This window comes from Numida meleagris, chromosome 2 (genome assembly GCF_002078875.1).
Source record: "Numida meleagris isolate 19003 breed g44 Domestic line chromosome 2, NumMel1.0, whole genome shotgun sequence".
NCBI lineage: Eukaryota > Metazoa > Chordata > Aves > Galliformes > Numididae > Numida > Numida meleagris.
Window position 1 is genome coordinate 99,483,545 of NC_034410.1, and position 12,035 is coordinate 99,495,579.

A 12,035-nucleotide genomic window follows, 5' to 3' on the forward strand; every position below is an offset into this window, starting at 1 on the left:
AGGGCGTGGGGGCGGAGGCAGAGCCGCGTCTGCCCTTGTAAGGCAACGGCGGGAGTTTCCTGCTGGTGGGGCGGGCCGTCACGTCCCTTCAGTGTCCCGCCGCGCCCTGCGGCCCCTCCTGTGGGAGGAGGGCGAGGTGGTTGCCTAGCGTGGGGCTCTGAGGTCTGATTCCTGACAGAAAAATCAATATTCTCAGCTGTATAGCCAGGGTGGTGTAGTACAGCTGGCAACCAGCTTACCCTGTGCCTAGCAGTTACGAGTGTGTAAAGATATAGGAATACCTGTGGTCTGTATCTGAAGTGCCTGGGTATGAGTAGCGCTTACACCATGCAGCACTCGTGCTAAATATTAACATCATGAGCAATACGTAATAGACGCACCACAGAGGACTTCAGACTATAGCCTAATGTACCATAGCCATGTTTGTTTCATTGCCATTGGCCTTTCACAATATTTTTTTCCTGAATCTTTCTCTTAATAGGAAAATGCACGTAACTTTCAATTTGGGGAAGTATGGTGGAATTCAGAGTCACAAGATCCCAAACATCTTTAAGAAACACAGACAGCAATAATATCAACTCAAGGAGAGCAATTGTTGCCACAAATACTAATTAATCAGTTATAAACAAATACATTATTTGTTTGTAAAATTCTCAATAGCTCTCATCAAACTTCTTTAGACTTTATAGAAGCCCTATAAAAAAGTTACAGGGAGTCTTATAGCTCCCCACAATGACCTGAAAGGGGGTTGTGGCAAGGCCTCTTCTCCCATGTAATTAGTGATAAGGGTAAGAGGTGATGACCTCCAGTGGTGCCAGGGAAGACTCACGTTGGATATTAGGAAAAATTTATTCTCAGAAAGAGTGGTCAGGCACTGGAACAGGCTGCTCAGGGAGGTGGAGGGGTCACTGTCCCTGGAGGTGCTCAAGAAAGGTAGAGTTGTGGCACTGAGGGACATGGTTAGCGGGCAATATTGGTGGTAGGTGGACGGTTGGACAAGATGATTTTAGTAATCTTTTCCAACCTTAATGATTCTATGACTTTATGATTCTATGAGTTCCATTTTATGGAAATGAGCGAGCGAGACAACCAGTGCTGCATCAAGGCTAAAGATGCAATTGGGAATGTAAAAAGTATTTCAATAAGGTTAGTAGTTCAGGGGCCTATCTTCAGTGGGATTTGGAAACTTTCACATTTTCAAAAGTCCAGTCAGCTTCCAGTCTTTGGGTACTTCAGTAATATCAAAATCTACCTTAACATGACTTACCTGATTTTTCAGAGGCCAGAGGTCCCTAGAGGGGAAAGTTTTCCAGGGCTGCTTGTAAACTTAGTCTTGAATACGTGCTAGAGTTAAACTATTCCTTCTAGGTTGCTGTCACTTCTGTGTCAGAGAATAATCTCATTGAGTACAGCGTGGCTGGAACCACTGGGTCCCTCTTATGTAGTGGGCCATCTGCATGAGAACACCTGTGGTGGTTTTGAGGGACAAAGATGACAGTTGGTTAAGCAGTGCAGCTCCAGCTGAGGCCAGGTGGGAATGTGGCCCTCTGCTTCCCTGGCCCATGAGGCTGTGCCAATGGAGAAGCTGCAGGCACTGCTGCATTCTTCATGCAAGCTGGGTTGCTTTGTCCTTGTTTGCTTACTTCTTGCACAACTCGGATGGATGTCCCAGTCTTGGGGGACATCCCAACAACCATTTCCACAGCTGAACTAAATAAACATTTTGAACATGCAAAGTGACATCAGTGCACTTGAAAACAAACCAAACAAAAAGCGCTGCTGAACCCGAGCTGCCATTCTTGCACAACATGAGGCCATGAATGACAGCATGAAAGAGAAATGGCCGAAAGTCTGAAGGGTTCAAAAAGAGCACTGATGCAGGCTATGACATAGAATCATAGAATCACAGAATGGCCTGGGTTGGAAGGGACCTCAGAGCCCACCCAGTCTCACTCCCTGCCGTGGGCAGGGCTGCTCCCCACCAGCTCAGCTGCCCAGGGCCCCATCCAACCTGGCCTTGAGCGCCTCCAGGGATGTGGCACCACAGCTTCTCTGGGCAGCTGTGCCAGTGCCTTACTACTTTCTGAGTGAAAATTTTTGCCCTGACATCTAATATAAATCTCTCCTCTTTTATTATAAAACCATTCTTCCTTGTCCTGTCACTATCAAATCATGTAAAAAGTTGGTCTGTCTCCTACAGAGTCAACATCCTATGTCTGTGTCTGTCTGTCTGTGTCTATGTCTATGCCTATCTATATCGTTAGTCCTCTGATCTTGCTGAACAGCAAATAATTGCAAAATAGTGGTTAAAAATACAGCCTATTTATGTTATGCTGTGTAACATCAGATCTTATATTTATCTTCCTTTTTTTTTTTTTTTTCCAGAGAGTTCTATCTTCTAAGTATTTTTTTTCCCGCCTTGATCAACATTTTCAGTTTGAGCAACTCTGTAATGTTTGTTTCTTTCGAATCTCTCAAAGGCATCTCATTCTCATTTTGTACTCTTGCATTACATGTGAATGAGGTTTGTCTTTCTGTCTGGGGATGAGGCTTGGTTCTGTCGCTGAGCCTAATGAGTCAAGTGATGTCCCGGGAACTGCAAGCAACTGGAAGTAAAAGGAAGGAGCTTGATGTCTGTTTTACTTCTAGCAGCTGTCTTCTACCTTTCTGCTCCTTGCCTGGCCCAGGACAAAGAGAGTGCACAGCAAACGCAGCACCGTGCACGTACACCAAATACCTGGCCTCAGAGGACCTGGTGCTGGCCGTTTGCCTCTCAGCCGGGCTCCGGCCGATACCGGCTGCCGCCACCAAGGGGAGCCCCGGAGTTGGTCAGGGGGCCGCGAGGCGGGCAGGGCTGCTGGAACACGCACGGGAGGGGGCACTGTGAAACGGAATGAATCCTCGTTGGACTAAATTGTATTGTGGTGTAGGAAAGGTTTCAAGCTTAGAGGGCTGGAGCACCTCTCCTACGAAGAAAGGTTGAGGCAGCTTGGCTTGTTCAGCCTGGAGAAGAGAAGGCTCCAGTGAGACCTCACTGCAACCTTGTAGTACATAAAGGGATCTTACAAATAGTGGGGAGACTGACGACTTTTTGCGTGGTCTAAAAGTGATAGGACAAGGGGAAATGGATATAAACTAAAAGAAGGGAAACTTAGTTTAAATATGGTGGACGGTTGGATTGGATGATCTTGGAGGTCTTTTCCAACCTTAGCGATTCTATAATTCTATGATTCTAAATATGAGGAAGAAATTCTTTACATGGGGTGGTGAGGCACTGGCACAGATGCCCAGAGAAGCTATGGTGCCCCATCCCTGGAGGCGCTCAAGGCCAGGTTGGATGAGGCCCTGGGCAGCTGAGCTGGTGGGGGGCAGCCCTGCCCACAGCACGGATTGGAGCTGGGTGGGCTTTAGGGTCTGTCCAACCCAAACCATAATGTGGTTCTATGATTCTATGAAATAAAGTGGAAAAATCCCTATGTGGGCTCCTGGAGAGGACACTTAGAATTCTTCTGTGTTCTTCAAATGTCTGAAACAACCATTTTTTCTCCTATGAACAGAAATTCCTCAAAATGATAATCTACCTTACACTAATAGGGCTTCTTTGGTCTCCTTCGCTGCTGTTAACAACTTCTAAGTAAAAAAACTAAAGAAGTGTCTCGAAGCTCTGGGTGTCTCAGAAGCTTCTCTGGGAACTTAGTTTTCATAACACTATGTGAAACATGACATCGCGTTTTCACCTGTAATGAAACATTAAGCAGCTTCTCTGGTTTCAGTATGGGCTGGATGAGTCAGTGTGTGTTCATTTTATGAACAGCTCATTTTTGGGGAGGATGGGGGATGGATTTATGGTATTTCAAACAAATACAGCAGCAACATCATGGCAATCAACAACTCTTATGTTAATTATATTTTATTCTTGTTTAACAAAATTAGTCTAATTGTTTTCAGGAGGGGTACTTGGGGAAATGCAGTGTGTCAGAGCTGACCTGCAGCTCAAATGAGGTTTGCAGACCTTCCTGTGAGTCTGGATTGAATTTAGAGCAGGCCAGGAGGAAATTTTGAATAAATCTGTGTTGAATAAAATACCCAAGTGCTTGGGAAGTATAGGAAAACAAATAGTCTAGAGTAAGCCAAAAAAAAAAAAAAAAAGATCAAAAAACAAAGCATGAGGAAAAAATGAGGTTTGGGGTGAGTTTCATTTAAACCTGACGGCCAAGGGGAATTCATAGTTTATGAATTTTCAGCAAGCATTGGTGAAATGGACACATGGACAGCATTGAACAAATGAACAAACCACAGTGAAAAAAATGGGCAAATGAACACCACCAACTAAACCCAGCTTCACGAAGCTCTATGTTCACCGTCTTTCTGTAGGCTGCTTGCTAGTTCATTTCTACCTGTCTTAGGAACATGTGAATTTTGATGTTAGGGTTAGGACTATCTGCTTCTCTCCCTGGTGTGTTGCAAATTAATGCAGATGGTTCACACAGGAGCCATAGTAGGATCTCACGGTGTTAATTGGCACTGCCATCGCAGCTATCCTTCTTACAGTAGCACTGCACTAAGAAAGTCCTCCTCAGAGAGAACTGGCTTCCTCTGTTAGGTGTTCCCAAGAGCTATACTTCTGTTCAATTTTGTCCCATTCAGTTAACGAATGTTCTTGAAAGACTGTGTTAAAACTGTGCCTCAGTGAAAAATTGGTGGAAGATATAAATGCTTTTAAATCCAAATATGTTCAAATTACCATATTTGCAAGCCTGTCCCACGGAACATGATCTGGATTTTCTCTTGTGCCCAGGATACTGAGCTTCCCATTGCCAAGTATTAAAGGAAATGCGATTTTTCCCTTGATGAGCTGGAAGAATGTCTCAAAAGCCGCTGTTTAGAGAACCACTTTTGTGCCTTTTAAAATGAAATCTCACTTCAGAAAACAAAGTATTAAGTCTCTGGCCATTTTTATGCATGAACGCAGCCTTAGGACCAGCAGCCAAGAGATAAGGTGAAATGGCATGTGTAACATGACCCAACTGCTCCCACTGAAAGTGGGGATAAGGGACAGCATAATCATTTTCCAAACACTGCACCCCAAACTGTAATCTGACGCAGTGCACTGCGGCTCTGGAGTGATAGTGATGAACAGGAGCTGGTTGCAAATGGTGAGCAGAATCAAAAAAACTGTTTTGTAGTCACTCTAGAAATTCAAATGTTAAAGTTTAGTGCTCTTGTATTACTTCTCTCTGAACTTGAATGAGCAGTGTACCTCTGCAGCAAGGAAGGCAAATCAGATCCTGGGCAGCATCCACAGGGGCATTACTAGCAGAGGGAAATGTCATCATCCCACTGTACTAAGCACATGTGGAGAACTGCATCCAGGTCTTGTCCTCACAATTCGAGGAAGACGCAGACAGACTGGAGAGGGCCCAAAGGAGGGCCAGAAAAGTGCTCAAAGGCTGGAGAACTTCCCTGTGAGGAAAGCCTGAAAGAGTTGAGACTTTTCACCCTCAGGGCACAGGAGGGACCTCTCCACAGTATTTGGTATTTAAATAGAGGCTACAAAGTGGACAGAGGCTCTCTCTTCACATAGAGAGGATAAGGGACAGCGAGTACAAGTGCCACCAGGGTGTTTAATCCTCATCTAAGAAATAATTTTTTTTGCAGTGAGAGCAATCGATTGGAACAGCCTCTCCAGGGACATGGTGGAATTCCCATTACTGGAGGTTTTCAAGACACTGTTGGTCAGGGTGCTAGATAGCCTCATCTAGGCTCTCTTTTCCCACGGAAGGTTGGACCGCATGATTTTCTGAGCTTCCTTCCAACCTCGGCTGTTCAATGATTCTATGGTATTGCAGAACAGCTAATAATAGACAATCCTCCCCTGAGACCATACCCCCCAAAAGGCTTAACTGGGATATCTGATAGATGTAATTAGTTTCTCTTTTCCCTTTTTCCTCCCTCATAACCATTGTGAGGAATAGAAAAGGACAAGCTCCCCTTTTCCCACTGAAAGTTTTGAAGCCTTGTCCCGCTCTTCCCACCAGCCCCTGTAGCCCAGCCCTCACTGCGCAGCATGGAACGGCTACAGGGAGAAACATGGAGCTCTCACTTCCTTGCTGATCAACCAGAAAGGCTGGGTTTCCTACTGCTCTCACACTGGACTGGAGAGGTACCTCCTTGCTGGGACAAACAGTGGGTTCAGGAGGCCAGATGGCAGCAAGAAACTGAATTGCTCCTCTAGGAATTTCTGGGTCTCATCAGCTGTTATTACCCTCCAGCACACATTACACAGCTGCACTCGATTGCAAATCTCTGCTAGCATTAAGGGAGAGAATATTTTCACTGCATTTACCCAGTGTAACAGTCCCCAGAGAATGATTACAAATGAGTTAAATTTTAAGCAGATGCAGAAGGGCAGCAGAAAATCATCCCTGAATCAGGAAGCCACTAATATATTTTGCAGGGCTATTCCTGGACAAGCCCAATGCTTTGAGCCCACAGCTGAGGATTCAGCTTGCTACTTGTGAGCTCTACTGGAGCAGCACGCACCTTTCCATGGAGGCACCCCAAACATGTGGTTCTAGGTATTTTTTTTGCTTTTTGATGGAAACTTTATAGTGGTGTGGTACACTTAATTAACATTTTTCCATAGGCTTTTTATTTCAATGATGCTTTCAGACCGGCAGGGATAATGACAAATAAATGTATTAAAAATTCCAAGGTGCCTCTGTATGGCTTGATAAAAAAAAACATTTCTGCATGAAACATAGATAAATACAAGTAAATAATGGCAAAAGTCTTTAAGAATAATATTTTCCTGGTCCTAAAATATTTCCATTTCCCTCCCGGTGTGGATTAATTGCAAAGATCTTTCACAAAATCCCGTCAGAAATGGAAACTTTGCAGGCTCTGCAAGTTAAGTAACCCCGAGTTTTAGTTCCTAAAACCACATAATATGAAAATAGACTTGAACCATTCCGTTTGAACTCACCATTGTAGCGAACTTTAATTTTCTTTGGACTTTGGCCAGAGCTAAAGTGACATTTCTATAAAAGAAATCTTTTTTGCAAGAGCAAATATAGTAACTGTGGCTGAGCTTCAAAGAACTGGTAGTAGGTGATGGATGGTCAACAGATGGGCTCCAGTTTGGACCATCTCGTAGGAAATAAAGCACATCGAGCGGACAAATGCTTCCTCTGTTTTTCCATGTGGCTATGAATAGCAAACAAAGACACCCTACATTTTCTGCCGTGCACATTTAGTCCTTGGGTTGGCATCGGCTTTACAGAACAGTGAATCACATGAACAAAAACAGATCCACATTCTTCTAACTTTACCTCATAACTTTGCGTGTTGTGTGTCCATATCACTGTTCTAATTGTTTCTACAATAATTATGCCTTTATCTATACGAGTGTTCCTAATTCATCTTAAGAGTGTGTGTATATAGAGATAATAATTGAGAGACTATCTCCCTTCCATTGTTTTTCTCAGGAGAGATATAAAGATTAGGAATTGTATCTGTCGGAGTTAGCAGCCTAACAGGCCACGGGGTGAGGCATCTCTTGTGATAAAGAGATTGTGTTGCAGTTATGTTAGCAGGCATTTTAGGATCATGTACTGTGCATGTCTATCTGCAAGAGACGCAACCTTCCATGTGTTCTCTGGAACGGAATTACTCATCCAACCTGTTTTAATTCATGGGATACGAGTGCTGGAGGAACTGTTATTGTAAGCAGTTCAAAAGCAGAAAGCACTTGGGCAGAAGGGTCTTTTCCACTCTACTGCCAGCTTACTTCCAGCAGTGGAGATCAAATGGTAGGGGTGTATGCAGGCAGAGATTTTTATAATGCATTTATCAGAACGGTTCAGGGACAAAAGTCATGATGCTGGTGTCTATCTAACTTCTTGAACTGGAGACAGCTAGTGCTAATCATAAGAGAAGTGTATATGAAGACGCTAGAATCAAAGAATCAGAGATGTTTTGTGTCCAAAAAGAATGTGCTAGAATGCAGGAACAACTCAGACAAAGCAAGGATGTTACCAGCCTTCCACTTGTGGAGGGTTAGATTGCAACAGCTGCAGTCCAGTGTTACCCTGTGAGGGTAACATTGGCACTGAACAGGGACAGATCTGCTCTACTGAACACGCTATCAGGAAAGCTTTTCCAGAAAACGTAGATGTGCAGCAAGAAATTGGTCGTGACTTGAAAGCATTAAGTATCAAACAGTTTGGAAATGCACTTTAGAAACATCTCAGTTTAATTGTTTTACAAGGAAAGGAGAGACAAAAGAAAGGAAAAGTTACAAAACCAATTATGGAGCAGGATTTTAAGGTTTGAAAATTTGACCTAAACCAGATGACTGGAGTTTGAAATATATTTTCATCATTATATTCTCGAGTCAGTCTTGTAAATACTTGCCTCTGATGTTGCATCTCCTTGTCACTTTCCACCTCCAGCAGCAAAACTGAAGGACAGAAATCATAGCACTACAATCTTGAATAATAACACACTGACGTGTAGTCTTTCTTCCTTGAAGCATTTTGGGATTCTTAAGAGAAGTCTTTTCTGGGTAATTGCTTCCCCTAGGTAAAATTGCTTAAATTTGAAGATCAATTTGACATTGCAAGCTTGTTTTAAGAATTTGTGCTGAGAACTGAAAACAAATACCTTTGTGAATAGTTGGTTTCTGTTTGCTCATTACTGTAAAGTTATTTTCAGTAAAATGCTGTTACAGTTGTATCTGATACTTGGAAGAAGGCATTGCTGTGCTTGCTAAACATTGTGAATAACAAAATTGCTTTCAGCAGTTTTCACTGAGATATAGAAGTAAACGTGCTTGATTAGCTAGTCCTAGCTTACATTCAGAATATGGATCTATTAATTATACATGTAATTAGGAGATGCAGTATTCTGAAGATTAATGGAACGATTACTGCCACCTTCTCATGTTCTCACCCTCTGTCTGGACATGCAGCTGAAGACCTGCCCATGATTCTGGGCATCACATGCCTGCTAATATTCAGTGTTTGTAACTCTGTGAGCCTCGTGACAGCCTAGCAGGCCTCCTTCCTGGCAGCAACGCAAATGTCAGTTTTTACCTTAGGAAAAGCCTCCCCTCTGGCACTAGCAGCCAGGCTGAATTCATGCATGATGTTAGATGATGTTCTGTGGTGAGAGGAATGCAGAAGCGATGTTTGCACAGTTGGGACCAAGGCATGGAGGAACAGTGCTGCTCTCCTTCAGTTTCCTGAAGGGAAATAGGGGCTATTTGCCTCAGTCTCTGTGGTAATAGACATGGGAGGGAAAAGAAGAGTAAGGTGGGTAAAAGCCTGTTGGATGTGACTTTCCCCTACAGCCTGGGAGAGCTCCTAGCACCCTGCCTGGATTAAACAGTCTGTAGCTGGGCGAAGGAAATTGCGGATATTATTAACTAAAGGTACAGTCAGACAGCACCTCTGGATGCTGCCTCCCAGCTGTTAGAATAGCCAAAGACCAGGGCAGGCTGTGCATGGAGATTGCGTGGTCTTCATTGCTGGAGGGTTTCAAGGCCCCACTCAACAAAGCCCTGCACAATCACTGCCGAATCTCATAGCCAGCACTGCTTTGTGCTGGGGTTTCAACAAGAGGAAGGTTCCTCCAGGAGCCCTTCCAACCAGAATTGTTTTGTGATCCTTTGATTCTCACTGTAGATTTAAATTGCCATTCAGATGTGCTGTATGCAAATTTCTACAAACAAAAGTCGAATTAGACTGAGATAATGGCAAATTGAAAGAACACAATAGAACGATGGGACACGTGCTCTATCTAGCAAAACCAATCCCATCTTACTTAAATATTTGACTAATTTCTGCAGTTCTTTGCTTATAAACAAGCTTGTTTTTTTTTTTCCAAAAAAGACTTTATCTGCTTAAGACAAGTGATGAATTTCTCAGCAATTGACTATTGTTCCAAATATGTAAATATAGTCCAACAAAAATAATGACCACTCTTATTTTAGTTCAGGCATGCAAGCTGGTTAGAGTAGCTTAAAAGTCTGATCTTATACTACACACAATTCAGACTCATTAGGGCTAAGTGTGATTGAAAACCACAAGTGAAGCAGAGTTAGATTTAGAAATTCTGCTGCTGGTGGTGCATTGTTTTATATAGCAGGTCACTATGGTATAAGGAATATTTAGAAATCAGTGTTTAGTGCAGTAAAGCACAACTATCCCATGAGGAGCAAAATACTCTTGGGAAAGAGGAAAAAGAGAAACAAGAATAAAGGAAGAGCATAGAATATTGACAAAAACCTCTCTAAAAAGGGAAGAAATATGAAACAAAATGTTTTGATTATAACGTTGAATTTGAATAGAGCAGGTAACATGAGGGATGATGGTTACAGACTGGGAATATTTCCGTAATTCCTATGGTTTGGCAATGGGAGCAGTACTGAATTACCAAGTGGGGCAGCAAATTGGGTTTTTTTGCCACAGTCATTAGATGAGTTTATTTTTTTGGAAAGCATGAACGATTGGGAAGTTAATCACATCCTTGAGGGTCAGTTTTTTATCTGTTGCTCAGGATGTTTTTGCTTCAGCCCTACCAGCTGCACTTGACAGTTTCTCATCTGTGAGAGCTGCCAGCAGGGCTCCTCCAACCCATGTTTACTCAGTACTTCAGAAAAGCCAGCAAGAACTTGATCCACAGGCATGAAGAATATCAGTTTTTCCTTTTGCAAGCCATTATGTTCCAGCTGAGTTTTCTTTTAGGTTCCACATGAAGTTGTTTTCTTTGTCTGCTGGACTGACCTTTGATGTTTTTGAAGAAAAGATCATTTAAAATAAAAATGATATAAGATAAACTTGATTTATATTTGTAGCCTTCCTGCCTTTTTTCCCAGAGGGCAAAAAAAGAGATTCTTTATGGCCCACTATTCTGACTTTTTAATGTAAAAAAATCATAAAATTAGTTAAAAAAAAAAAAGGGACCGTTAAAATACAAAAGATTCCAGTTTAAAACATACAAGGAATTCCAGTTAAGCTAAGATGGCCATGACAGATAATATCTGGAAAAGTTTTGATGTAGGAAAATACCATGACTAAAATATCCAGAATCATAAATAAAGGTGAAAAGGAGTAATACTAAAACATAAAACAACTGGGAGATGTATATATCTTAAAGTGGTTCTTCTTTGATATCACATCAGCATATGGAATATTTTTGACAAATGACTTCACACAGGAACTTGAGTCTTTTATTTCTTCAGTTTCCACAGCTATGTAGTATTTTATGCAAAGCAATAGTAATCATCATTAGAGTTGGGGAAAAAAAAGAGAGTGAGTGAGAGAATGTTTCCACTTAACAATTTGCATACTCTGAATCAATTCGTATTAAAGATTCTTATCAAATTATGAGCACATATAGAATCTTCAAACATTTCCACACAAAGGTTCATCAGTGACAAAGAGGGGAAAAGAACCAAAATAGTTGGTGTGCAACAGGCCAATGGTTTTTAACAGAAAGATTTTTATCTCAACTGGACAATTTGTTTTTAACATCAATTTAAAGTGACTGAAATACTAAATGAAAAATACTGTAGATGATAATCTGAGTACACAAAGTGAGTCAGGCTATACATCCAATGGTACTTTGCACAACAAAAATTGTTGCTATGTAGCTTGTTCTTGCCATATTATATCTCAGACCTTATTTAAGGTCTCAGAAATTGAGCCGCTGGGAAACATTCACCTCTTTGACAGCATGACCTCAAGCTCTTGTGCTGAAAAAATCATAGAATCATAAAATAGTTTGAGTTGGAAGAGACCTTTAAGGTCATGTAATTCCAACACTCCTGCTATAGGTGGGGATACCACCCACTAGATCAGGTTGCTCAAAGGCCCATCCAGCCTGGCCTTGAACACCTCCAGGGAGGGAGCATCCACAACCTCTGTGGGCAACCTGTTCCAGTGTCTCACCACAGAATCACAGAATTGCAGGGTTTGGAAGAGACCTCAAGAGGTCACTGAGTCCAACACCCCTGCTATAGCAGATACCCT